Source organism: Crocodylus siamensis, chromosome 1 (genome assembly GCF_052110815.1).
Source record: "Crocodylus siamensis isolate JL-2025a chromosome 1, ASM5211081v1, whole genome shotgun sequence".
In the NCBI taxonomy this organism is placed as follows: Eukaryota; Metazoa; Chordata; order Crocodylia; family Crocodylidae; genus Crocodylus; species Crocodylus siamensis.
The window spans coordinates 73,653,551-73,680,036 of NC_143395.1; the positions used below are offsets into that span (position 1 = coordinate 73,653,551).

The 26,486-nt window shown below is 48.8% G+C and overlaps 2 long non-coding RNA genes across 2 annotated transcripts; both read right to left on the bottom strand.

Annotated features, from left to right (window-relative positions):
• Nucleotides 1-402: 402 nt before the first annotated feature.
• LOC149872933 (uncharacterized) lies at nucleotides 403-20,085 on the bottom strand. The gene is made up of 15 exons (XR_016440849.1): nucleotides 19,775-20,085; nucleotides 18,393-18,532; nucleotides 16,468-16,560; nucleotides 15,832-15,901; nucleotides 15,605-15,688; nucleotides 15,102-15,175; nucleotides 14,166-14,298; nucleotides 13,550-13,602; nucleotides 12,712-12,902; nucleotides 11,962-12,084; nucleotides 10,054-10,229; nucleotides 9,088-9,218; nucleotides 8,340-8,463; nucleotides 7,842-7,943; nucleotides 403-7,327 (listed from the first exon to the last, which is right to left on the bottom strand). It is a non-coding gene; the product is annotated as an uncharacterized LOC149872933 (long non-coding RNA).
• Nucleotides 20,086-20,192: 107 nt separating this feature from the next.
• Nucleotides 20,193-25,800, bottom strand: LOC149872934 (uncharacterized). The gene is made up of 3 exons (XR_016439822.1): nucleotides 25,263-25,800; nucleotides 22,849-24,436; nucleotides 20,193-22,328 (listed from the first exon to the last, which is right to left on the bottom strand). It is a non-coding gene; the product is annotated as an uncharacterized LOC149872934 (long non-coding RNA).
• Nucleotides 25,801-26,486: the final 686 nt, after the last annotated feature.

Consider the following 26,486-nt stretch of genomic DNA (forward strand, 5'->3'; position numbering starts at 1 on the left):
TGCTTGTCACTGGTCCTGACCCTTATTAGTACATGGATGAAGGTGATCGCATAAGTTCTCAGTAATTCTGTCATCATCTGACAGGCTTTGAGAACACCATCTATGACTTTGCTTATTTCTATACCCATTCCTGCCCTCTCACAATAGGTTTCTCTTAAAGTAGACAATGCCAGATTTGTTTTGAAGTACTTAGGTGTTTAACAGTGCAGAGATGTGAGTAGTGGGGTTCTTTAAGAGTGTGCCAAATTCACACTGTAAGGTACCCAGGTTATAGCTGTATTGGTCCAGAGGAGAAAAACAATCAGGACTTGTGGTAGAGGTGATATCTTTTATTAGACCAACTACATTTTTGCAACCCCCCCCCAAAAAAAACACCCCCAAAACAAAACACTTCAAATTTTTTATTTCCAAGCTTTCAGGCACAAACAGCCTTCTTCAGGCATGGGAGAAAAGATTGTAAAAGTTCTTCTAGGTAAAAATGAAAGTTCATATTTCATAGGACAGTTGAAGTTGTGGTAAAATATTCTGTTTGGAAGAGATCATTTTAGATGCAGATTAGGCTCAGAGAAAAGTTGGAATAGTCTATGTCTAAATTGTTTGGTGGTAAGCAGGATGTAGTCATATTTCCTTCTGATTATGGTGCTTCATATTTCACAGAGTAGTAAAAAGATGTAGTGCTCTTCTGGGCAGGCATTTCTGATGTGGTAAGGTGTCTCTGAGCTCTGTGGTGAGGTGCTGTGATGATGCAAATTCCCTCAAACAAAGACAGGAGCATGGTTTCAGGTGGTCAAATTTGCTTCCTCATAAAATTATGAAGATTTCATTTTTAAAACAGCTAAAATTTGGTATCTTCAATAAAGCTTGCAATTAAAGAATTTTTTTTTTGCAAAAGTCTGCTTAGTCCAATAAAAGATATCACCTCTACCCCAAGTCCTGATTTCTTTTTCCTCTAGACCAATATGGCTAGAATCTGGATACCTGACACATGGAAGATATCAAATGTTAGCTGATTTTTTAAATGAAATCTTCATAATGGAACAAGTGGCATTTAAACAGCTTTCACATCGGACACTGCTTAGAAATTGGCACCAAAGGAGAAAAAGGGCAAGAAATCCTGTGTTCTGCCGATTTTGCCATTAATAGATTTTAAGGTAGAAGGCTTGTGATTAGCTGCTTTGACCTCCTGCCTAGCACAAGCCAGAAAAGGTCACCCAGTATGCAGTATTTAACTGTACTGAGCCCAATCCCTTGTGAACCAAGACCACTCAGGAGTTCTGACTGCTGGGCCCTGTGCTCTGTCTACAAGGCTACCCTCTCTTCTGCAGTATGGACAAAATGCCCAATGGAAAAGAAATGTGTAATTGCTGAGCATCCCACCCCTGAGTCTGTCTCTGAGTGTGGCACAGGGTCAGAGAGCCTGTCTAAAGAGGCACCAGCTTCAGAGAATATATTCAAGCCAGGGAAATCTGTGGCTAGGATGGAGCTGTTTTTAGGCTCTCCCAGCCTGCAGTAATAGTACTACTGTACTATATTTCCTCAGGTCAGTTTCATCCTGATGCAGAAGAGGAAGTATTTTAGATCTCAGTTTTAATTTGTAAGACAGAAAACACATTTCCTGCCCTCCTGAGTTTGTGATTGCTCATGCCTGCCCTACCCACGTTTCAAAACCCCTTTCAAAGAGAAGACAGATGCTGATGCTTATTCTCTGGGGACACTGGCAGGGGCAGGGGCTGGTGTGAATGGGGGCACATGGTAGGTTGTGGGATGTTCAGAGCCCAGGAGGCTTATCCAGGGGTGTGGGGGGAGGAGGAGGACTCCCACCACTGTGCATACCTTGGGAGAGGCCTGGGGGGCACATGTCCCCCAGATTTGTCTGCAGGGCAGAGGCGGGCTGCTGCTGTAGGCTGGGCTCTATGCCCCACTGCTGCTGCCTAAGGTTTGGCAGCCTAGGGTGGTTGGATGGTCCACAAGCAGTGGTGTGCAGGGCAGCAGTTAGGGGATAAAAAAACCTGACATTGGGGGGTGGGGGCTAGGAAAAGAGCACCCCTGGTGCTGGGGCCAGTGGCTGTGCTTTCCAAACTACAGGGCTGTGCTGGGAACTGTACAGAAGTTCAGTTACATCAGTCTTGTCAGGCCTGATCCGAATTAGACAGGCTTGGAAACAGAGTTAACTTCGATCAGGTTGGCCATTTTTAGATCAATCCAAACTTCCTGAACTTCTGTACAGTTCACAATTAGATCCCTAGTTAGGTCAATCTAAGTGTAAGGTCCACACCCGGGTGAACTACGTTAGATTGGGTGGCCATTTTAACCCATTCTATCCTCCCTCTAACCTCCCCGAACATCTGTATCTAGCCTGTCTGCCTGGCAGAGCCCTCCTGGTTAACATGTGGTAACATGTATGCCCTCAGCAGCAGTGCCCAGCTCACTACCCACACAACCCCAACAAAAGACAAGATACCCAAACCTGACCATAAAGCCTAAACCAAGTAGACACACAGTCCTAAAGCTACAAGGCTTCACCCTCCTCTCTCTCTGCTGTGTTCAGCAGTAGAGAAGCAACAACAGCCAGAAAAGTGCAGAACACAATTTATTATCAAACATATATACACACGGGAGCTCACTCTTACATGGAGTGGGGCCTCAGGCACCCAAAACAAAGTAATGAAATTATATGGGGCAGGGTACACCCATGGTTCTACTCCTTTTGCAATGTCCTTCCCCAAGGGCTTTTAGAAATGGCCTTTGTGACCCAAGTGGCCACATCTTGGACCTTCTGAGGGGAAGTGCAGGGGCTGGATTTTTGACTTACAGCCCTGCAGGTGGGCAACATCTATCCATTCGGCACTCCTTGGGGTAGCAGACTCCATAATGATATGCAGTTCTGCCCTGGACCTGGGAAGTAGCCCCAACCTCAAGGAGGTGCCTGGATGAAGCCACCTCAGTGCAAAGAGGAGTTCATAGATTTCATAGACATTAGGGCTGGAAGGGCCTCAGGAAGATCATTGAGTCCAGCCCCCCGCCCAAAGGGCAGGAAGTCAGCTGGGGTCATAGGATCCCAGCAAGATAAGCATCCAATTTACTCTTGAAGGTGTTCAATGTAGGTGTTTGAAACACCTCCAATGGCAGGCTGTTCCAGATCTTGAGGGCTCGGACAGTAAAGTAATTCTTCCTTATGTCCAGCCTGAAACGGTCTTGTAGTAGTTTATGACAGTTCGACCTCGTCATTCCTTGGGGCGCTCTGGTGAACAAACGTTCCCCCAGATACTGGTGGTCACCCTGATAAACTTATAGGTGGCCATCAGATCACCCCTGAGCCTGAGCTTTTCCAGGCTAAAGAGCCTCATAGCTCTCAGCCTGTCGTCATAAGGTTTGTCTTCCTGACCTCTGATCATGCGCGTGGCTCTTCTCTGGACTCTCTCAAGCTTCTCCACATCCTTTTTGAATTGTGGAGCCCAAAACTGGATACAGGACTCCACTTGCAGCCTCACCAAGGCCGAGTACAAGGGGAGAATGATGTCCTGGGATTTGCTTGAGAAGTATCTATGGATGAAAGCTAGCATTTTTGTCACTTTACTAGCTGCAGCATTGCATTGCAGGGTCATTTTCATCTTGTGGTCAATGATAACCCCCAAGTCTCTTTCTTCCATAATGCTAGCCAGCATAGCACTGCCAAGCCTATAAGGATGCTGCAGGTTTTTCCTCCCAAGGTAGAGAACCCTGCATTTTTCAGTGTTAAATACCATCAAGTTCTCATCTGCCCATTTGCTGAGCCTGTCCAGGTCAGCCTGGATCATTTGCCTGTCTTCTGGTGTGGATGCTTTGCCTCAGAGTTTGGTGTCATCAGTGAACTTGGCCAGTCCACTCCTGACTCCAATGTCCACATCATTAATGAAGATGTTGAACAATATGGGTCCAAGGACAGAGCCTTGGGGGACCCCACTGGTCACAGGACACCATGATGATGGACTTCCATCAATTACTACCTTTGGGTCCAACCAAGGAGCCAATTTCCCAGCCAGTGGATCATGGTGGACCCAAGGCCACAATTGGCCAGTTTCACCAAAAGGTGATCATGGGATACCAGATCAAAGGCTTTTTTGAAGTCAAGGTATATGACTTTAATCTCTTCTCCCTTGTCCAGGTGATAGGTCACCTGATTGTAGAACGAAATGAGATTTGTCAAGCAAGACCTACCCACAACAAACCCATACTGGCTATGCCTTAGGATGTTGGTGTCAGCAAGTCCATTAAGGATGACTTCTTTAATAAACATTTCTAAGATCTTCCCCGAGATGGAAGTCAGGCTGATGGGCATATAGTTACCTGGATCCACTTTCCTCCCTTTCTTGAAGAGAGGCACCACATTGGCCTTCTTCCAGTCTTCGGGCACTACACCAGAGCATCAGAAGTTTTCAAAGATCTGTGCCAGAGACTGGGCTATTATGCTCTCCAGCTCCTTGAGTACTCTGGGGTGTAGATTGTCTGGGCCAGCTGACTTGAAGGTATCCAGCTTCCCAAGGTGTTTCTCCATGAGGTCAGCATTAATGAAGGGCAGGGGATCTCCCTCACCCGGACCTCCCCATCCCATAGCGGGCATGGGTATTCCATGGGACTGATAAAAGACCAACGCAAAATACCTATTTAATAGGTTGGCTTTTTCCTGGGTATCAGTTGTCAGTTGTCCCATCTGGTTCAGCAGGGGTCCAATATTGCCCTTGCTTTTCCTCCAACTCCCTATATATCTGAAAAAGGACATTTTATTGTCCTTGATGCTCAAAGTTATTTGGAGTTCAGTTGCAGCCTTGGCTTTCCTGGTTTGCTCCCTGCAGGACCAGACCAGTGCAGAATAATCCTCCTTGGAGGTGACTCCCATCCTCCATCCTTTGTAGGCCTCTCTTTTTAGCCTCAGGAGGTCTCCTAGATCCCGGGAGAGCCAAGGGGGCTGTTGTGTCCTCTTGCTGCCTTTCCTCCAAGATGGAATCGAATTAGCTTGTGCATTGAGGATCACTCCCTTGAGGAGCAACCACTCTTCTTGAACTCCCCTCTCTCTGGGGTCGTGGATAGTCACCATAGGATGCAGGAATGGAAGAGAACCCCTGGGGCTGGCTGAGGAGAACCTGGTAGGGCTGAGGAAATCAGTGCACTGGTTCTTACCTTGGCCACCTGCAGGTTTGGGTCCTCCAGGTGAAACAGGAGCATTGCCAAACTCTGTCTCACCTGGCTCCTATAATAGACTTGCTGTCTTCTCTTTATGCAGCTTGCCAGGGTGCCAAAGACGGTGAAAGCCATTGATTGAAGACTGTCATCATCCTATGGACAAGAAACCCCAGTGTGGTCACAAACCTTTCTCTCATGGGTCTGGAACAGCTCCTGAGAACAGTCTTTGGTTTCCAGCCTGCCAGGTCGTCTGCCAGGGAGGTGGGCTCTTACAGCTCCTGCTCCAGGTGGGCTGCCTGGGAACCAGGGCACTCAGCAGAGCTCAGAGAGCAGCAGCAAGACTCATTTCTTGAACGTGCAGTCACTAGGGGCTCTGATTCTGAATTCCAGCAAAACCAAATCCCCCAGTCCCAGGGCTTCCTTGTCTCTGCACAGCTCTTCTTCCAATTCAGGAGAATCAACATGGCAGAGAACAGCCCCAGAACCTCACAGAGCCCCATGACACCAGTTGTAGCTTCACTCAGTCTCCTGAGAGTCCCTCCTTGTCTACAATGGCCCATCTGTCATCCTGTTCTCTTCACTTGCTTTCCTCTTTCCACTGAACTTAAGATCATAGAGTTTGGACTGGAACAAGGGGCAGCAAGTGCATTTCTCACCTTTGTAATGGCCCTGAATGAAGAGCATTGGAAAGGGGGTTGGAAGTGCTGCTTCCTCACATGGTTGATGAAGGGCCTGATGTGTGCGACTGCTTCCCAAACTGGGGACCTCGCATCTGTCTGTAGATGGTTCAAGACATTGGCCAGTGCATGCATGTCCTCCCACATGATCTGAGCACTGGTAGGCACAACCAATGCCTGGAACAAGGTCTCCAGGATGGTGTTCTGGGTTTTCTTTTTCAGTTGTACAAACAGAAGACATGACATACTGATCAGTGCTTATGCTCTTCACCTCCAGGCTTTCCCATTCACAGAGCATGTAGGGCTTCATTTGACCAAGCCCCCATGGCTACATTCCTGCATGCCTGTGAGACACATCCTATGTCCCTGCTTGGGGTGAAAGTGGACACTGTGATGTGTGCAGACACCAACTAGTCCACACACCATCAGCCATTCCCCCGCCCATGTACACACACCTACAATCTAATTGCATGTGCCTCCTGGTACCTATTTCTGCCTGACAACCCATGTGCTCACACAAACACCCCAACAAATATCAATATACGGGGGTGGTTTTAAGAAGCTAGTTTTGGCCTTTTGCCTGTGTGATTGCTCAGCTCAGGACCAACAAGCACCATCACCTTCAGAACCCCTGTGAGAATCCCTGGCACCATGAGCAAGATGATTGTAACTGTTATTTTTCCAGGTGAGCCCAGCTCTGCTGGAATTGCACAATGGAGTTCACACTCGTCATTTCTAACTACACCTCCCCATTCTGCACATGGCCAGGCCTGTGGGGCAGTAGGTCCAGGTGCCCATAGCCAGTTCCATCCAGAACAGGGAGAGTGGGAAGGCTGCAGTATCTCTGGCATCCATTCTTTCCAGAGCCCTATTCCCAGCCCTGTGGAGAGGAGCAGGATGGAAGGAGCATTTCACATAGCCTCTACCAAGGCTGGGAAATGCCTGAGGACACACAACCATCTCTAGTTCCTTCCTTGCTTTGGACCCCTGTGTGGTGTGGCACTGGGGGAAGTGTCCATCCATTCCTCATGCCTAAGCATGGTGTTCCAGCCCAGCCACAGCCAGGAGCCTCAGACTTCTTGTTGCCCTCTCCTGCTGTATTTGCCCAAGTCTATGTTTCCAAACCTTCCAGGGCTGAAAGCTCTTATCAATAACCTAGGTCACTGAATCCCCATCTTGCCTTCCTGTGCTCTTTATCATGGATGCAGCTGATCTGTTCTTCTCCATTTCTGGCTAGTAAGGGAAATTGAACTTGCTTCATGTCCAGGGATCTGCTGTTCACTCCACATGAAAGCAGTGTTTGAAAAGCATAAAGCAAATGCAGAAAGCCTCCTCAGCTTCAATTTTACCTCATCCAGAATGGCATCCCTAATGATTGTAATGAACCAATGTCTTGCTGCTGTGGCACAGGTGGGGCTGGCAGAGAGCATACCATCCATTATGTTCACAAAGTCACGGGCCTGGTTGGGTGGAAAGTATTTTCCAATGACCTGGAGATAAATAGAAAGAAGGGAAACTGCACTGAATGCCAAAGTTCAAGAGTGATATTAAAGAGTTGTGCTGCTCAGAAGCTTCTGCCCTACGGTGAGTTGGTGCATGTGCAAGAGGTGAATGGTGTGCTTGAATATTCCACCAGTCTTCACTGGAGAGAGCATTGTTTGACAACACAACATGAACAGCCGAGCTGCACCCCAGGATAAGTTAAAACAGGCACACAAGGAGACTAAGTCCTGGTGGAGGCTCTCACTTGGATGCTGTACTGACAAAGGTTTGTTCTGTGCAGGGACAGAAGTATCTGCAACATTTTCTAATCTTGCTTTGACTTATTCTCTCTACCATGGACATGGGTAAACAGCAACAGATACTGGATGAACAATAAGTGTCCTGGATGCCTCCCCCATGCAATCCAAAGAAAAAGATAAACCATGTGTGATGAGCAAAGGACTGGACAACAAAGGACACCCAGCTCCAAGAGTCTCCACACCAGCTTCTTGAGCCACTGACCTTGCCATGTGGGAGGATGCTATAAACAGAGCCTCAGGGCTTTGAGCTCCTCATGGAGACCTCTCAGCTCATCATCCACTGCATCCATGGTCATGGACTGATCTAGAATGAAAACAAGGAGAAAAAAATGCTGTAATGATGTCTGAAACAGAATCTTGGCTTCATGGAGGAAGCATGTGCAATGTCATGGGCAGTGTGGTCCAAGGGTTATGTTGGGGGTCTGAGTGACTTCAGTGGGGTCAGAGGTGCAGTGGGATCAGAGCTGCTACAAGCATCTCCCCATTCTCACTAAGGGGGCTTCTTTTCACACTTTCTAAAAGAGAGCCAGGCCCTTCACACCATGTAACCCTTCCCTCCTACAAGGAGATCTTCCAAGGGCCACTTGTAGCCCTTTTGAGGTGTCACTAGACTAGCAGCGAATGGACAGAGGAGAGGAGTAGGTATTACCAGAGGGAGAAAATGGGCAGAGCCACTTGCACCTACTCAGACTGCCCTCACCTTGTAGGTGGAGAAGGTAGGCAAGGCACTCAGTGGCCTACAGGTGGGAGGTGGCCAGGGAGGTGCAGATGTAGAGTGTCAGCAGCCCCAGCAGGGACCCAAATTGCTCAAAAGGCTCTTGCAGCTTCAGAAAAAAGAAAGAAAGAAATGATTGACATGTGCCTGGGTTTGGCTAGAGTGAGATTCAAGTTTATGATCCTGGGAAGGTGAAAAGAGGAATTCATCCCTGTGGGACCCTGTCTGCTAGGGAAGCTTTATGCATCTCAGGGTGAGGCTGCCATGAGGATATCAAGGCAAGAGAGAGTTAGACCAGTTTTACTCTGCAATAGACTGTCTCCTGATAGGTGACAAGCAGCTGGGACTGGCCTGCAAGGCCCTATCTCTCTCCCACTCCTTGTTGGAGAAGAACCATGGCTCAAGAAGCTGTCAGAAGAGTAAACTACTGTCAGAGGAACCTTGACAGCTCAGAGGAAACATTTCAAAAGTAGACATCACCATCACCACTGAAATCCCTCCAAGCAATCTGATTCTTTTATCATCTGGATACATCCCAGGTGGACTTTTAGTTCCCCTGAAGCCAGAGAAGCTGTTGAGTGACCCTGGCACAAGATGGTGCAGTTACTAGGGATGTCAGTAGGATGCAAGGGAATTACCATCCATTGTCACAAAACCCAGAACCATTCTAGGGAGGCCAGGGGTGATGCCAGAAGACAGCAGGTGATGCCAGAAGACAGCTGTTTAGGTGTACCTGTATTTAGAAAGATTCCTGAGCCATCTCATTCTTCTTCCTCAGTTGCTGCACAGTTGGAAGAGGCAAAAGGCATTTGAGGCAGTCATCAAGGATGTTTCTGTTTTCATCCAGATTCAGTGAGGATTTCACTTTGCCGGCAGAGAGAGGAAGAAAAGCCCTCAGTTAGACTGACTGCCAGCCTTAAGGAAAAGTGGGTCTAGTGCTAAGATATGATCTGAACTTAGAACCTGAAATCCAACCCCCCTGGACATGGCAGCTGAGAAGCTCCTTGCACTTCCCACCACTCCTAGTTGTCTCATAATCACCACCATCAGGTCTTTCAAGTCCAAATCTCCAAGCGGACCAAACACATTCAAGCCCCTTTGACCCCAGCTGCAGGGAGAGCAGCCTGTGGCCTGAGCCCTGCAGGTGTCTCTTAGCTCCCGATCTGACACAAAGAACAACAGAGAGTTAAGGAAGGAGCTCATCTCTGACCAGGACATCCTAGTGCCAAGGGGCAGGGCAGGAATCACCTACCTCAGGTGCTTAATGGCAAGCAAGGCCCTGAGGCAAACAGGAGAAGCCAGGGAATCCATTGGTTCCTCTTTCACAAAGTCCCAAAAGGCAGAAACAGAGACATGACACAGGAAATGGATGTGGAAAGCAGAGAGCCTCCTCCTGACAAACCCACAAGGCTGCCCTCCCAGATGGGCTGTAAATAGAGCCAGGGATGTGCTGGTCACTGCCCCAGGATCCTTCTCAGGTCAATGGCATCAGTGCAGAGGGCAGAGCTGTATCCCAGTCATTCACCAGGCACAGCCGGGCCCTCCAAGAGCAGCCCACGATGCAGCATTGCCTAGAAAGCTTTGAGTGGTGCCATCTTTCTGGTTCCCAAGCAGACCTCTCATAAGGATCTAATAATTCCATCATAGCCAAGGGACAAAATAGCCACTCCCAGGGAAACCAGTCCCATTAGGTTCCTACCAGGTCCTTTGCCGTTTGGTCCCCAGGGTTCCTGCCCGCTCACCAGCATGTCCCCCAAGAGGCTCCTCTTTGTAAGTGAATTGGAAGTTCTGGGAGTCATCAGCATCCTGGATAGCACAGCTGATCTCAGTGGCTGACTAGATCACAGTCAGCTTTAAGTCTGGATCCTGAATTCCCTGGGGGAACAACATAGAGATGGGTATGAGGAGCAAAGAACCAAGGTCCAGAATGTAAAGATTAGGAGTGAAACACAGCCTCATTTGCATGCCTCAGAGACATTTGGGAGTGGGAGGCAAACATCTGGAAGTGGGAGGCAAACAGGCCCCAGAAAGCCCTGAGCCCACACCCATCTCAAACAAGGTGCATGGCAGCAGCAGGGACTGCCACCTGGGGAAGGTCATTTTGCCTCCTGCAGTTAGGGTCTGGGAAGAGCACAAGCAGAGGTGGGGTCATTGAACATTTACCTTATTGATGATATTGATGCCAAGCAGGCTGTGTGGAGAGTGGAGCAGTCTAAGGTCATGAATGTGTGCCCCCCTCCAGCACCAGACAGGTTGTCAGGAGCCTCTATCCCAGTACTCTCCATACGTAGGTCCCTACCATTGCACATCATCCCAGAAGGATTAATGTGGATGCTCATTACAAGCATGAGTTCAGGGGCAGGTTCAGAAAGTCAGAGCCTCTCTAGGCACCCAGGTGCAAAGGAGACATCAGTCCCATGGCAAGCCTGTTCTTGACATGGCACAGTCCCAGGCTCTTATCTGACAGCCAGTCATTTAGTACTTTAGGACCCTCCTGGTGATGTCATACTCCACACGGAGGAGCAGCTGCATTTGAGGGGCATGGACAGCAATTTGGCAGTAGGCCAGTATCAAGGCCCTGTGGGTCCTGGTTCTTCTCCCTTGGTGATAGTTCTGCATGGGGTGACACAACATTCACATCATGGCTTCCCATGCCTTCTGCCCCACAAGTAGGAATCACTGCTGACCAAGCAGTTGCCCCAGCAGTGATACCAGCTCTCCCTCCCAGTCACAGGAGACCCACAGCTCTCACAGCACCATCATTAGTGCTTTGTTTCAGGTGCATCCAGGCCTTATCATCATCTGTCCTGCAGCCTGTGTGACTCAGGTAGAGAGAGATGCAGTGCTACACTGAGCCATGGATGTTGGGGGAGAGTTTGTGACTGACAGGAACTGGGGCAGCAGATGCACTGTGCCAAGGGCCTCGGCATGCGTTTGGCCCTAAGGAGACCCTGGGCACAATGCATCAGGAAGGCTGATGCAGGTCTCCGCATGTGAAGGAGGTGGCTCTTCCAACTGTGTTTTGTGCAGAAGCTGAAGCTGATGCTGGAGCTCTCAGTAGGTGTTTGGGGCACAGTGAACAACCTGCTGGATAGGGCCTGGACCTAAATAGCTGTGAGTGCTGAGGTGCTCAGCTTAGCTATGGTGGTGGCTCTGCTGGTCTGGGTGAGCCCTAGAGCAGAACCTTAGGGCCCATTTTCCAGAAAACATGCAGGTGCCTTTAAACTCTCCAGCACCTGCCCAGGGAGGTTGGTGTGCATGTGGATTATGCTCCTGGAGCTGGTACTTTCAGGCTGGGCAATAGGGCTCATGTTTTCTCTCCAAAAGCTAACTGAAAGACATGAGAAATACACAATCTTTTTCTCTGGGTGAACAACTGAAGTAGTTGTCTCAGTAACTGAAAGGGGCTGGTTGACTGCTGACGCATTAACCTAGGACACAAAAAATGTGAGTAGTAGAAACTGTGCTCCCCTCTGTATTATTGGAGACCTGACATGAAGCATGTCCCCTGGGAGAGGGCATTACCAGGGAGAGTAGCCACTGCCAAGCTATTCTTCTTAAAGGTTTATAGAGGGAGGAAGTGTGAGAAACCCCCCAGATCAATTACCTGCAGGCACCTGACTATCCCAGACACCTTGACTTTACTCATGGCAGCACCAAGGTCCTCCTGTGTGCTCAGGGTGAGGTCCAGGTGGCCCTTGGTTGAGGTTCCCAAGATGGTCACAACTTGCTGGAACCCAAGAAATGCATTGGTGAGTGAGTAGGACCTTCTGGCTGACAGACCCGAGAGTCCTCCCTATCTCCCCTGATACTAGAACTGCCCATCCAAGGTAGAACAAGTGAGGGGGCTCTCTGAGGGAAAGGACAAGGGAAGGGCATGAAGCAAACCAGCCTCAGACACAGAGCAACAGAGAATTAAGGACAAGGGAGGGCCTGGCCATGCCTGGGGAGAACACAGTCCTCACCTCTCCCTGAGTCCCCTGGGTTTCTGTTGTCATGTAACCTGTGCCCTTCAGAGATTTCTGGAGCTTGGATTTCACATGGGCAAGAGGCCAATGTGGTACCAAGTGCCTTCTATAGAGAATTCCGAAAGAAGGAGACCAACATCACCAAAGAGGTGGGAACACAGCAGCCTGCTTTTCAGGAGAAGAACAGACTAGAAACACACCCATCCCTAGGAAGGACCAACAGTCTAGCCCCAGCATCCACGCACCCAACTGGCCCCATTCTCTGCAGGGAAATGGCAGCCAAAGGCTGAGAAAGAGCACCTCTGAGCAGCTCCCTTTGGGTCAGTGAAGAGAGTAGAGAACCAAATACAATGCCGTTCATCAAGAAAATAGAATGGAAAAGTACGAACTCTGGAGAGAAACTCTCTGCATCCTTCCTGCCACAGCACTATGAAACAGCTGCAGAAACCCAGCCATTGCCAAGGGTATGCACCTCCTCTGGGAAGGAGCAGGCATAACTGGCCATCTCTTGCTGTAGCTCCATGCTCAGCTGACTGCTCCAGGTATGGTCATCAGTGGTCTTCAGTGTCATGTTCAGGAACTGAGGGCACAAGTGAAGGGAAGCGAAGGGTTGGGTGCATGGGCTGCATCCCTGTCCTCCTCCTCTTCTGTGCCCTTTCTAGCACCCAAGTCTCACAGGGAGAGGACTCCTTTGGAGAACTCTACAGATGGACACCCTAGGATCTTCATGCTTCTTGCTCTCCCCACCTCATCTCTGCCCAAGGATCCTTCACAAACCTTGATACCAGTGGACAGAGATTTGGAGGAGATTGTGCCAAGAAACCTGCCCGCTGGAAAGAGATTGTGCAGAGAGTGGAAGATGTATCAAGTCAGGAAGGTGCCATGGGCTCTACAACTGGCATCTCCAACTTCCAGGGACTTCAGCGCTTTGTTGTGTTGGGCTTGCATTGTGATAGGACCTAGGAATTGCAGAAGCCCTCTAGCAAGGCCTCATCTCCTTCAATTTTTTGAGCTCAAAGACTGTAGGGAAAGGCTGGATGATCCCAAATGGACAACCCTGGATGTTGATCCAAACTCAAAAAGACTGGCAAACCTTCCAGTTTGGACTCTTTCTGGGTTATTGACTTTCATCACCTCATCACCTGAGGCATGAGGGTTCCCTCCCTTCCCAGACAGCCCTACCCAGTTTGGCTGTCTGCAACAACAGCTCTGAGAGCCATCCTGTACCTTCAGCAGCAGGTACTTCCAGATTGCATTATCCTGGGAGGTCTCAGGATTTCCTGGAAGTGGAAGGCAAACAAGAAGGATGTCACTGCCGTAGGCACTGAAGAAGAGTCCCAGCTGCCTCCCTGGACATCAATTCTTTGGAAGCTCCTGCATCTGCACCCGGTCACCTCCTGGTCATAGGCCTTGCACTCTAGTATATATCATTCTAGCATGTCTGGAAGTTGTGCACAACCAGTCCCTGCAGAACTGGTCATAAGGGGATTGGATGGCGCTCAGCACCTCACAGATGTGCTCAGCACAGCACAGTACAGGACTGGGCTTCACAGAAGGGCAAAGTGCACAGTTTTCCTCTGGCAACAGAAACCCCCCAAGCGTGCAGGGAACTGCAGGAGAGTGGTTCCTCTGGTGGAGCCCTTTATGGGCAAGCCCTACCCTGGGTCCCATCAGCCTCAATGTTGTCAAGCCCCTGGATTTGCCCCCATGACAAAGAGTAGAGGCTCTCAAGCATGCGATGCTGCAGAAGGGGAATGGTACAATGAGGGGCTCCAGGAGGCTGCAACCTTCCCCCTTCCATTCCATTCTGCAGAGATCATTGCGCACCTTCCTTGCTTGTTACCTTCAACGGTCAGGAGCAGGATGGGAATCTTGATCTTCCACTGCTCTCCAACAGCAGGATGGATTTTGCAGTGCAGAGCTCACAGTCCCCGCAGGGCAAAATGTGTGTGCATGCTGTCACCCAAGGTGACCACCTGACAGTGAGAAGCCAAGGCTCATTAGAAGATGTACATAGTCTAGTTCAGAGTCTGGTCTCACTGGCATCCTGGGGAAAATCCAGAGTAGCTTCAATGACATCATGAGAATTTCCTTAGATCTATACCAGTGGAAATGGTCTAACCCTGGTTCTAATGACAGCCTGGCTGCCCTGATGCACCCCATGCTCCTGCTGAAGCCAATGGCAGGTTTCAACCTGCTAGAACAACAGCACCAAGTCTCCAATTTCAATTTATCTTACCATTTGGCTGCTAGACAAGCTGGACTGCTTAAAAATATAGGCCATTAAGTCCCAGCCCAGTCATCCAGGCCCTGCACATTGAGCAGTGTCCTGCTGAAATGGAGGACAGCCTTCTTCACCTGGACTGGAGTAAGGACAGCCCTTATGCCCAAATGGTGGCAGGGACTAGCCATGGCATAAACCCTCCCTCAAACCTTGGAAAGATTGACAAGGAGGGTGAAGGGTCCCCAGGCCTTCAATTTTATTTCTAGGGTTAATAAAAAGGCAAGAGAACAATGTGTCCTTGCTAGTCAGTAGTCCTGTATTGGCATCTGAGGGAAAGCAGATCCCCTCCCCACTGGCAATTTGCTTACATTTCTCTAGATCCCGACTCTCCCCAGCTTTGGAAGCAGAAGGGCAGACTCTCTGCACTGACTTCCCTGAAGCCACTGACAGGGGGGAAAGGTTTTCTCTACAATTGAACCAAGAATCTTGGGTGGGAATTTTGTGTCAGGTCCATGTACCATCCCCAGCACAGCCAGAACTCACAAATCACCTCACCTGAATACTCTGATCACCAAGCATGCACCTCATGGCCTTGACTAGCTCACATTTTTTCTTGCTCATCTCCGGCACTGTAAGGAGAAGGAGGGCACAATATTGCAGTGTTCTGGGAGCTCATCCTCCATAGCAAGATGCACCCAGATTGCAGAAGAACAGCTTGTGGCAACCTGCACAACCTCCCATCTCTACTTTGGAACTCAGGAAAGTATCTGGGGCCATAACAAAGGTCTTATTAAACCTCTTCATTTCAGAGTACTGCCAGGAAAGGTGTCAGAGCAGGATTTGGCCTAAGCATTCCTGTGTCATCCAGCAGGACTCAGGGTGCTACTGGCCCTCTGTAACAGCAGCAGAGGACAGAGGTCTGGCTCTAGCTCTATACAGCAAGGGCTATAAGAAGAACAGCTAGAGCAGAACAGGTTATTCAACCTGGACAGTCCTAACTCAGTTCCTGAAGGGTCAGCCAAGATGGCAGTCAACATGTTTGCTCTGGTCATACTTACAGTCAGCAGCAATGATGCCACTAAAGATTAAGAGGGATGCCACACAGCTTGCCTCCTTGTTGGTCTTGAGGGAAATAAATTGATCTGGGGAGAGACAGATGCAGGGGGAAAGAGCACAACCTCAGTGACCTCAGCACTCCTCATTCTCATCCCCCCTTCCATGTTTTGACACAGTGCAGGGAAGGTTGAAGGAAACCCCCATGTCACCTGGAGTCTCCTCTCCTTACCGAGCAAAGGGAGACAGTAGAGCACCTTGACCTGGTTCTCTCATCTCAGCAGTTGTGCAATATCACACACCTGTGAGAAGAAGGGAAGAGATTCTCCAGAGTCCCATCTGGGTACAAATGAAAGTGTGGAATGGATCCTGAACTCTCACTGTCAATGAGTTGAACCACAGTATTTCTGAGTCCCAGGAGACATCACTGCAATCACAGCAAGAGCCAAGAAATCAAAGGTCCAGACCATAAACAAGATGGATCCTGATTTCCAAGTCTCTTTAGCATCACAGCTGCTCTTGGCTGGACTCACACTACAGGGTTGATTGTTCTGGTCCTGACTCGCTATGACAAAGGGATATGCATGGACCTCCCCATCAGCTGAGCTGGACTGAGGGGAGACAAGGAAGCCATCACCTGTTTTATTCTTCTTGGGCATGTCTCTCCTGGGTGAGACAGGCAGCACTCTGTCTTTGTTTGCACCTGGACAGCCCTCTGAGGCAGCACAGGTTTACCCAAGGGGAGAATCCCACTTCATCTCTGTGCTCCCTTTTCCTGTGTCCTTGGGGCTGTCTGGGGCTGTCTGGCTAATGGGACGTGGACCTGCTGGGCCTCAGGATCAGTGGTACAGGACTGACCTTCCCTTACCTGAGTGTGCAGGGCAAAACAGATGCTCTTGAGTTTCCCATTGGGGAGAGGGACCTGAAAATCATAGGCCACCTCCAAGATCTGGCTCAGACTCTGCAACAGAAGGTGAAAGTCAAAGGGATGGTTAGAGAGGAGAACCATGGAGTGAGCAAGAGCAGAAAATTACTGAGTGTGAAAAAATACCTCAGTGACCCATGCCTAGTTCTTTACTGCTTTGGCACTGGAAGTTTCCATGTCTGCAGCTCTGACCACACCACACTGCACTGTTTGAGCCCTGCCAGTACCCTGAACACACCCCACCCAGATTACCACTCTCTGGAGATTTATATTCCTTCCAAAGGATGCCAGGAGGAGAGTGGGTCCTACAGCCCATGGGTGTTGTAGGCCCCAAAAGTAACCACAGAGTCAGGACCAGCCAGCATCTGCGCACACTGCCCCAGGGACACAGGACAAGGGAGCACAGAGATGAAGTGGGATTTTCCCCTTGGGTAAACCTGTGCTGCCTCAGGGGGCTGCCCAGGTGCAAACAAAGACAGAATGCCACCTGTCTCTGGAGAGGAGAGACATGCTCCACAGGCACTGGGGTGGTAACCATTCATTTCTATAAACCATAGCAGTCAGCCCTAAATCTCCATGTTTTAAAATGCCAGGCCCTGACCATAATCCCTGCACTCCACAAGAGACAACCTCCAGTCCTCCATACCCCATGGAGCTTTAAGAGGCCAAGCTCAGAGAGAGCAGAACAAAACTCAGCTGGAAGGTGCAGTCCGGTAGTTCATTTCTTTTGTCTCCCCTTATCAGACTTCCCAGAAAACAGAAGTGGCATTCCCAACACAGCCATGATCTACAAACTTGGCTGCTGTGAGTTCAGCTCCCAATGGTAGGCAAGGTCGATCCGTTAAGGAGTCCTGAACTGCATCAGGAAAGCCCCAAGAGAGCTATGGAGTTCCTAGGGTAAGTCATACGTGCACATGCATGTGCCAGTCAGTGTGCACACCCATGCATACAGACAAAGGCCAATGCTGGTTTCCCAGGTGGCATCTTACCCTGGTGACATGAAGATTGTTGACCCCTCCCCTATATTGCTGCAGGAGACAGGCAAGCCTCTCAAAGGAGCTGCCCCCTATCCTAGTGCTCACTGGCGCTTATCAGCACACACAACTGCACACTGCCTGTTACTGTTGCCTGTCACTCCAGTGTACTGGGGAGGTGGGAGTGACTGACACGTTTCCTTCAGAGACAGGGTCACAGGAGGAGTAACAAGGAACTGCTGAGTGATCATGAGCAGCAAATTTAGCAGGAGTTTGGCAGACAAGATCCTGCCAAAAACCATTGTGTGATTGGTTCTGTTACTGAATGAAGAAAGGTGGTGAAATACTTGTGAACCAGGTTCCCCTATCCCAGTGGAGCCATACTTGGATGACAGCATATCAGGTGGAGAAAGCGTGTTGCCCAGCATCTAGACAGAGATTCAGCACCCTTGGCTGTATTCCTCATTCTTTTCATGACTTAGTGTGGGACAGTGGGCAAGTCACTTCACCTCCTGAACCACAAGGATGAGGCTTTCTAGGCTCACAAGGCTGCTGGGAAACTATATTTCATATCTCAGTGCTGTGAGATACTTGGAGGAAGATGCTAAAGAGGCTCACAGCATTATCCACAGGGTGAGGGCTTGCTTAAATGTGGCTTATACCATATCTACCCTCCATTAGGGAGGGGGAGATGATGCGCATGTGAGCGTGCCCTGATATCACAGTGACATCACAATATAACAAGGGCAAGTTGTATTGTGACCTTTAATAGGAGAGGAGGAATGAAAAAGACATAGCAGATGGGCAAGTACCAGTTTTAGTTGGGGTTCCACCCTGCACAGCCTTGGAAGGAAATGCTTAAAGCAGCTGTGTGATATAGAGCCACCACCCTACCTCCTCCTGTTGGAGTCTCTCCAGCAGAAGGCTCACAGTAATGTCAGGCTCCATGTCTGCCTAGCCAAACACTGGGCCAGGACTGCCCTGAGCTTAGTTCATGAGGTATCTTTCTGCAGAGGCATCACTGGTGGAAAAACCTGGGATGGAGGGAAAGAATTCCGTAGATTTCCTTGTGAGAAATCACATTGGTCTCACTCATTACCACCCTGTTGTAGCCAAACCCTCTGGCATGGGCACAAAGAAAAGGTTTCCTAGCACAGCAACAATGGGAGTGCTCTCTATGCCACCCTCCTGGGCTGAGGAAGCTGGTACTGCCAAAGAGGCACTTTCCTTAGTGCAATTTAGTTCTGCCAGAAAGCACTTCTTTGTCAGGATGGAGATGATGCTCTGGTGTCGGTCCGCATCAGAAGGTAAGAATCTATAATCATCAGTCCTGTGCACAATGGCCACAGCTGTACCAGCCAGAGGGGTGAGATTGGACCTGGTCAGGGAGAAGAAGATGTGTCTTCTCCTTTCTCCTGCTGTTATGCTAGAAGATTTGCTTGCAAAATAGCCCACCCAGGTGGAAGGGGAGGTTACTATGATGTTTGTTTTCAGGAAAATAAGGGAAAGTCATGCAGACAATAACAATTATTTTCTCCTTGGCAATTAGTTGGAGAATTGGGATCATGCACCCAAAATGATGGTTTAGAACCAAAGTTTTTTGAAAGCTAGGCTCCCTATATACGTGCCAACAGGTGAGGAGGGGCTGTTTAAATTAGAGTGGTTCCCCAACAGCCACTGATTAAAATGGCTCACCATCACATGTTTTAAACACCCCACATTTTAAAATGGCCACTGGATCTCTTTAACTAAAGCTTATTCAATGAGATTTAAAGCACCCCCACAGCTATTTTAAAATGTGGGGGGAGGGAGGGCGCTCATTACACATGACAGTGAGTCAATGCTGGAGCATTTTAATTAGAATGTGGAGCAGACTTGATTCATTGAGCCTGCTCCAATGAGTTTTAATTAGAATGCAAACCAGCATGTCTATAGGCTGCCCTAATGCTTAAGCTTAGGTAATGGTCACCTCACACCACCCACCTGGTTGCAAGGGGAACAAGGTCAATAATACCTTGGGGATGGAAGGAGGCCTTTTCCAGAACATCTAACACAATCTCTGATGATCAGAAGCATGTCAGTGTTCAGAGGCTGAGACTTGATCCTGACCTGGACTCAATCACCCAAGCTACAGTCCAGGCCACCAAGTAACACTGTGCAGAACTGAAAATCTGGCTCTAGAAAAGCTAATTTTAGCTAAGCCACCTATTCCTTGTGCTTCCAAGAATGGGTGTGGGACAAGAGATTAGGCATGGAGAACATCATGGGGATCTTACCTTTGCCAGGTAGTTTCAGGTTGATGACTTCTATCGTTCAAAGTTGGCTTAAACAAGCTCTCCTTCTCTCATGTACTGAGCAGATCCTATCGTGAATGTGTTCGGAACCACTCCAGCCACCAGGTCCAGGACCCAGGAAAGAGATGAGCCAACAGCTTTTGTGATGTAAGCACCACTATGACACTTAGGTGACCCTGTCCTACCTCATAGGTGGCTGCTGACCAGTGAGGGGCTGTATATCATGTAAGCTTTCACAGGGATGCATAAAGATCCAGATATAAGTATCCCCAGAGGAGGCTAAATTTGTTTTGATGTAGAATATCTTAGTTCTTCAGATCACCTGGGAGTTTTTTGTCTTCTCCAGGTATGTGGTACCTTCCAACACTGATTATTTGAATCTGCCCGTGGCTGAATTTGTAAGAAATAAAAACAGGTAGGAACCAGAAGAAGTTTCCTCTCACTTGCTAGCTGCTTTGGACCCCTTTGTTTTTTCATCTTGTCATCCAAAAGGGCTTGTTGAAGCCCTCAGATGTTACAAAACTAGGTTACAGCCATCTTGTCCATCCAGCCCACTAAATGCACCCTGCCCACATGAGTTCTGGGCCTGTCTACATGGAGGCCCCACCCACCCCTCCATCCAGTGCTCCTAGTGGTAGGTGCAGGGCAGACAGCTGCCATGAAATCTACTCGAGAGGTCAATGATCCAGGACTTTAAAATTTGGTCCAGTGGGAATCTCACACAAATGTCTCATGCGGTAGAAAATCTGTATATAAAGGTACTTTTGTTTCTTTCCCACATCACTGCCATATCCCCTAAACATTAGTTATTCAACTCATACACAACCCCTGTAAAACTGACTATGTTCACTATTCTCAATTAGCAGATGAAGATAGTGAGGCAAAGATGGAGTAAGTGGCAGGTCTAGAAGACGTGCTAGTGTAGGGAACTGAACTGAGACCTCCTGAGTCCCTTTTCAGAGACCTCTGATGTGTCAAACTCTCACTGCAGAGGGTTTGCTCTTGCTTTTCCTGCAATGCCTGTAATTCATGGAGGGGGAGGGAGCATTTCCCGATGATACTAGAATGGTTGCATGTACTTGCTAAATGAATAGGTGTGATTAAGTACAGCATGTGCCCCCATACACTGGAGGACATGCAGGACAAAGTAGAATAAATAAGTGACTGGAGGAATTGTATAAGATGGTGGAGCTGTTATATTTTTTATGTGAATACAGCTTCTGACTTAATCAGGCTCTTTGCTTCCTTCAAAACACACAAAACAAAACGCCCTTTGCACAGGGCTACCTGCATGAGCACTTTTCTCTGAACTTAGCAACAGCAAGTTCTGTAATCTTAGGTCTGATATGTCTCAATTCCATATCAGGGAAATCATGCCAATTAAAATACTGCCTGCTACTGGCAGATCAGGCATACAGCATGTGCAGCAGTTTCCCTTGATAATTGCATGCTTCTGGCTTGAACTTCAGAAACAGACATCACCCTTTCACTTCTGCTGCAGGTGCTAAGTCCCTCTGAAAACTAGGGCATAATCTTAACTCCTATAAAGAAATGAGGTCTCATCCCTGTTCAATTTCCTTTTAGCTCATGCTCTCTCCTCAGATTTAAAGAAGGAAGGAAGTCTGGTTTGGTGTCTGGGGCTATGATTCTCCACTAGAGAAACTGGATTAAGCTTCTCCATTCACTTCACAGACCTCTAGGGACAGGTGTCAGTCCCACCTTGGGACTGGTGTGAAACAATAGTCTGGAGTGCCAATCTCATTCCAAGCCTTGTTGTTGCGGTCATCTCTAGTCATAAAAAACATGAGGTACAGTAATATGCAATGATGAAAGGTTTTGCATGCAGTTAACCAGCTCCCACATAATCTGATCTGCCCTTTGGATCTCCCAGTCCTTGGAAGGAGGTGAGCATTAAAGGCCTTCATTAGTACTGTGCTGTCCTTCCCTCCTTGTGAACAGGGGGTGGTGCAAGGCAGTTATGAACTCCCACCAAAGGCAATACATCCTACACATGTGCTACCAGCATTCCATTCTTATTTCCTTATTTCCTTTATTGGAAAAGAATGGCAACAAGTTCCTTTGACCTGGAAATAAGTAAAAGTGCAAGGTCTCACCATCAGCCACTTGGCCTATTGCCTGCCCTCTGACCTTATGTAGTTCAGTGAAGCTTTGACTTTGCTCTGAGGAATGGCCAGGCTCCAGACCTACCCAGCATAGGAACTGGAGCCACTGACAGCAAACTGTGTCTGCAGAAGAGAGACAGGAGATGAAGCACTTAAAATATCACTCAGACCAAGGCAGCAGGTTTCCCAGGTGTGTAGAGGTGCCCTCCATTGGGCTGGCTGGGCAAATGCAAACATGCAGTTGTCCATCAATACACAGCAGCACTGAACTGCTCTGCTTAGTGAAACGAATTTCATCTCCAACACATGTATTTTTATACAAACCAAAATAAAGCAGTCTTTCCTGGCCAAGTGTAGAGGGGCCGTACCCAATGATCTTGTAAGGCCCCTTCCAGCACCTAACATCTATGAATCTATGAAAAAAAGAACAAAAATAAAAACAACGTATATTTTTGGCCTTGATTTTTCTTCTCTGTTCTGACACAGGGTGACCATGAGTTTCTCCTGATCCCATGAAAGTGAAGGCAGCAAAATTTCTGTAAAGGAGGCAAATTTCAACCCTTACTTTTGCCACCAAGGATGGGGAATAACTTCACTACCCCAGGTAAGCAACTGGTGTTTGATCAGCTTGGGTCCCAAACCACATGTGACTGAAACCTGCCACAGTGCCAGCATGTGCTGGTTGTTTCAGACTTTGCTTTTTCTGATACACCAGTGTTTTTATTGAGAGATAATTAACACACAATCCATATCTCACCATAAATTCCTATGGGATGGCAAGGCACCTGCAGTGTTGGCTGCAGGGGAGATGTGTGAGATCATCACCATGCACCCTGCCCACATTTGAGTTTGCCCTATTTTCCCTGCAGTAAAATCACAGTGCCTTATGGTGACAGGGTTTCTGCAGCAGGATGGTGAATGGCTGTTAGCTACCTGCAGTGAAAGCACATCCTTTTTTGCAATTGGAGCTGTAGCACCTGATACGACAGACATTAGTACAAGCTACCCTGTCTGGATAGTGATGCACAAAGAGGCACAGGGTGACAAATGCTTGTCCTTTAATTCCTCCCAATGATGCCATCAGTTTCTTGACATATAATGCACCTGCTGATAGCCCTGGAATTTAACCTTTTGGTAGTTCTTTTCCTCCATGGTCCTATGCTTTCCCCATGTCTCAGCTTCAAAAGTCTCCCTTAGCATGGTGACTGGAGGTGCCGTTCCTCCTGCTGAGTGTGTGGCCAGAAAGTCTGTCTCACTGGCAGTCACTTGAAATGTCCTCCTCCTCTGTAAACTGTAAAGTCTGAAGGCCAATGTCCTGGGGAGGGAGGTCACTGAAGTCCTCAGAGTCTCATCCTTTCAAGCAAGCTATGTGCTCAGGGAAGGGAAGCCTCTCCAGGTCAGGGTAAAGGTGAGGAGATGTGGGTCCTCAGAAGAAGGGTTAAAATGAAGACCCTCCATCTGCACAGTCACCTGAAGGAAGGCCTCTTGTTGGCACCTGTCCACATCCACATTACGCTGCTCGTATCCTTCTGTTGGATATCTGGAGTCTCCCAAGGAAGAGCTGTCCAAAAGGGAGGTTTTCTTGCTGTTGTGGAACCCCAATGTGTCCTCCTCAGTCTCCCTCCAGATGAAATGAGAGAAACTACACTATTAAGGTTGGGTACAGACCCTCTGTTCAGCTGAGAGACTCCTGATTCAGAGCTGGACTCCAACCTTTCCTGACTCATGCTGGACACTCAACAGTTTGGGTCTCTCTTTGGGAACAAAGGCATTTCAATACAGGGTGTGAAACTGTTGTTGTCCTTCTCCTCCTCCAACAAGGAAAGGAGAGAAGCTGCTGGTGATACATTCTTTCTTGCTAAGGGATTGTTCCTCCTCTTCTGTGATTCCAGCTCTAGCATGGGTATAAGGAGCTCCTCCACAAAGAATTCTTCCTCATTAGGCTTCTTCTCAAGAACCAACGGCAAAGGCCTTAGATAGGAAAAAAAATCTAGTGGGGAATGAGATTTGCAGGTTAGATGGATGTTTTTTTTCTTCAACTGATGTTTTTAAAGCCAAGGCAAATAGTGTATTCCATGCTAGAATCCACCCATAGAGAATGACTCTGATCATGGACCTATCAGTAATGGAGCCTCAGCAGGCTACGGTGGGGTTATGCTAATTTACATATATACAGAGTGCCCAGTGCAAGGAGACTCCTTTCTGAGGAAAGCGTCCCACTGTTTCAGCAATGCAAATGGCAAGGAGTATACTGGAGCATCCTATCTGACTGGCTCACCCATTCTAAGTGCTGAGCATCTTCGCCTCCCTGCTCCTCTTTGCTATTAGGAAGACTTGCAGGGGCTTAGCAGCAGGATGGGCCCCCATCATCCCCAGTCTTTTCATACCAAAACTTGAGGTCTCTTCACGCTTTTAGCAACTTCTTTGCACAAACAGTTGATGGAGAAAGCATTTGCAGGAAGTAGAAAGAGGAGAAGGAACAAGGGGACAACAATGGCAAGAAGGAGTTTCTGGTCCACTCCTGCAAGACAGAATGCCACAGAACAGTTTGGTCACTGTAGATAGATGTTATAAATGATCATCCTTAGCTCTTACATGGACTTTCCCTCCAGGGTCCCAGACAATAGCAGTATCACTTCCTTTGGCAAAAACACAGAGAAGTGAAGGGACTCATTGAAGATTACCCAGTAGGACAGTGGCAGAGCCAAGGTGTCCTTACTCCTAAACCAGTACACTACACAGCACTGGTCAAAGAGTGGGATCCTTCTTTACAGGAAATTTTCATTTTTCCTGAGAATTCTGGTTGCCAAAAATGTTCAGCCTCAAACCAGATTATTTTAGTTAAGATATTTCTTTCACCCCAGAGAATTCAACTTTTTGGATGCTTATATTTCTAATGAAAAATTCAAATGTTTCAAGGAAAGCAGAAACCTTCTTAGGGGGAAGGGAGTGGAAACAGGACCTCTGTTTCAGAGAGAACTAAATTTTCTGGTGAAAACCAGTTTAGATGGAAATTTTTCAACCAGCCATAATCCCACCAAGTGGCCAACTGTGCCTCTGAAAGCCTTGCTCCTGAGCCATACCGTTGGGATTCAAGGGCACACACACATAGTTTCATAGTTTCATAGTAGCTAGAGTCGGAAGGGACCTAGGTAGATCATCTAGTCCGACCCCCTGCCTTGGCAGGAAAGAGCACCGGGGTCAGATGACCCCGGCAAGGTGCTCATCTAACTTCCTTTTAAAAATCCCCAGGCTAGGAGCCTGCACCACTTCCCCTGGAAGCCGGTTCCAGGCCCTAGCCGCCCTGACTGTGAAGTAGCGCCTCCTAATATCTAATCTAAACTTACCCTCCGCCAGCTTGTGACTGTTATTCCTGGTCACTCCACACTGGCCTGGAGAACTCGCTGTGCGTCAGGTCAATGACTTTAAGCATGTCTGAGAGCTCAGGCAGTAATTGCTTCTGAATGCTGTGGTGTCCATCTCTACGTCTTCCCACTTCCTCTCGCCCTTGTACTGCATTTGCTCCAAAACAAGGAAAGAAGAGGGTTGGGAACAACTGGGGATCTGTGAACGAGTCCGGTTATGGCATTGTCTATTCTCATCCGGTTACCCACCTCCGGCCAGAAGTGTGCCGTTTCCAGAGCGGCGTACACCAGAACTGCCTGCCACGACTTGGATGGTTCCTATGTTCAGTGATTCTTTCTAGCGTGCGCCGGGCCAGAAACGAGACTTTCCTGTCACCTCAGAGGGGTGGTCCTTGAGGGCTCCTTCCTCCCCTACACCCTTGCCCGGGCCTCCGTGACAGTTCTCAGTTAGTCTCTCAACCCCCCCCCCCCCCCGCTTTTCCTTAGGGCAAGAGTGCAGGCCAACGCCTGAGATACACGAGTCCCAAAAATCACCCTGTCCAGGGTTACACTCAGTTCCATTCGCGGGCACCAAATCCTGGCTTCCTATGGTCCACCAGCCTGCATAGAATTCCTCAAAGTCTGTATCCTGGGAACTCCTTTCATTCCCCTGAGAGTCCTCCCCTCTCTGGGCAAACCCTTCCCTTGCATGGGTATGCTGGGGTTGCCACTAGCTGCCCTAAAGGCTAAGCTGACTGCCGTGACAATCCCACCATGGTAGGGTGGCTCCAGCCACCACAGCCTCCACCACCAACTTCAGGGCCTACAGCCCCCATCGTCTCACCCCTTCCGGGGCCTTACCCTTGCCCCAGAACATACGGGATGGCCGTGTGTCGGTGCATCTCCCCCACGCTGAGCTTCTGCCAGCGGTCTGCTCCTGCGCCAGCACTTCTGGTCCGCTGCTCCTTGGTTCTGGGATGGCCTTTAAGCCCGCCGGCTTTTCTTCGCACCTGAAACAGGTGAGTAAGTGCCCTGCCTCCCAGGGCTGCTGGCAGGCAGTTGCAGCAGCGCCTTCTGCCCCGCGGGTCTCGAAGCTTGTCCACCTCGCCTCCCGGGGTCATGGGCGGATGGTAGCTGTGGAGTCTTCCGCCCCACGGGTCTCGGGGCTTGCCTGCCCCGCCGCACTTGCATAGGATCCCTGCTCAGATTTGGGAGGTACGTTAAGAT